Below are 2,153 nucleotides of genomic sequence, written 5' to 3' on the forward strand. Positions count from 1 at the left end.
TAAATTAAGTAGTAAGGATCATCTGCACTTCACAGGATGTAAGTGGAGGCTAGAGGGTGATAGATAAGCTTGTCCAAAGTTCTCCCTGCTAGTAAACACTGACATCGGAATTTAACTTCCTTTCAGTCTAACATCAAATCCCATGCTCCCCCCATTACACAGCATCAAAATTCACCCAGGAGTTCCTCCGCCACCCCGAGCCCTCCAAGGGCCTGTCCTTTCCTTCCTGTCCTTTCCCAGTTTCGGGCACGGTCCCTAACCATGGCATCCCTCTTCAAGAAGAAAACCAGGGACGATGTAACAAAGGAACAGAATCGAGAGTTAAGAGGTTCACAGAGGTCTATAATCAGAGATGTGGGAGCTTTAGAGAAACACAAAAAACAGCTGGAATTAGAAATTAAGAAAATAGCCAAGACGGGTAATGAAGAAGCTTGCAGGGTTTTAGCCAAAGAGCTTTTATGTCTACGGAAGCAGAAAACAAGAACTTCTGCTGTAAGCTCAAAAGACACCACAAACAAAAGTGATGAATCTTCAGATGAATACGGCCAAGAACTTCTGCTGTAAGCTCAAAAGACACCACAAACAAAAGTGATGAATCTTCAGATGAATATGGTTGGAGCAATGTCTACCACAGCAAAAACGATGCAGGCAGTTAACAAGAAGATGGATCCACAAAAGATATTACAAATGATGCAAGATTTCCAGAAGGAAAACATGAAAATAGAAACGACTAAAGAAATGATCAGTGACACAACTGATGACATCTTTGATGGCTCTGATGATGATGAAGAAGAAAGCCAGGATATTGTGAATCTAGATCTTGATTAAATTGGAATTGAAATCTCTGGAAAGATGGCCAAAGGTCCAATAGCTGCTCAAAGCTAACCATCTGCCTCTACTTCAAAGGCCATAATCTCCCATGAAGAGATTGAAGGACAACTCGAAGCTTTGGGAGTAGATTAGTCCATAAAGTGGTAATATTTCTGCTTATTTGTAATTACTTAGCATAAATCAGGCACAGTGCAGATTCGTTTTACTAACACACTTATTTTGCAAAAATGAAGACCATAAGTGGAGAGTTGTATCCTACTTCATGGCTATTTTGAATGTTTTGCCAAAAATGACAATGAGGCAAAATATGGGAACAGTTTGGATTTTAATTACTTAGGAATGATGATGTGTGAAAAGTTTACTTCTTTTCTGCATGGCATAGAGGAATTATATTTATTACTTAGTGTCAGTTTATGTTCTAATTTTTTTTACACTGAATACAAAACCTTGTTGAATGCCACTGGGCACCAACTTAAAGATACTTGTAAAAACATTAAAAATATATCATTAATTCTGGAAAAAAAAAAAATCGCCCAGGCCTACAGGCTCTCTCTTCTTGATATGGAAAATCTGCACACACTGCCATAGTAAAAAAAAGTTAAAATTTAAAAAGCAACATATAAAAAACTGTATGCACAATACATAGAATAGGTTATTAATTTACTTTAATTCATACCTAAAACATATAAAAAGGCAGAGTTAATACACCAAAATATTAGTATTGGTTATCTTTTGGAAGGTTATTGGTAATGCTTGTTTGTTTCTTACACCTTTATCTTACAAATTTTTATATTAAAAATAATATTTTTATTAAATACTTATTTAAAATGCAAGAAATGTCATCATTTAAATGCAAATGGGGGCATGGACAGGTAGCTTACTTGGTCTAGGGTTCAGTCCCTATACCATCCAGCCACCAAAAACAGCAACAACAGAAAAAATGGTATAACAAAATGGCTTTTCCAGAGTGACTTATAAGTTTGTCATGTTGTCATGCTTAATTGATAATTGTCATTGGGCTTAATATGTCATTTAATTTTTTAATGTCCGAGGGAGGGCTTTTATATGCAAAATGAACCTCTTAGAACTGTCTAAAGATATAATTTATTATTGTGGTTAGTTAGAACACTGAATTTTTCTTAAAATTTTGAGTTCAACTTATAATTCTTGCTAGTTGATTTTTGAATTATATAATTTTTATAAGAATAAACACAATCACTTTAATTTACTTTTTGATTAATTTTTAATTAATAAACTAGTAAGTTTAACAGATGAGCTAGCACTCACTACAAAACTTGGTTCACTAAATTTCCTTAAACATT

General features: G+C 34.6%; 1 pseudogene; it reads left to right on the plus strand.

Annotated features, from left to right (window-relative positions):
- Positions 1-261: 261 nt before the first annotated feature.
- LOC103599126 lies at positions 262-963 on the plus strand (annotated as a pseudogene).
- Positions 964-2,153: the final 1,190 nt, after the last annotated feature.

The sequence above is a fragment of the Galeopterus variegatus genome, unplaced genomic scaffold (assembly GCF_000696425.1).
Source record: "Galeopterus variegatus unplaced genomic scaffold, G_variegatus-3.0.2 Scaffold2856, whole genome shotgun sequence".
NCBI lineage: Eukaryota > Metazoa > Chordata > Mammalia > Dermoptera > Cynocephalidae > Galeopterus > Galeopterus variegatus.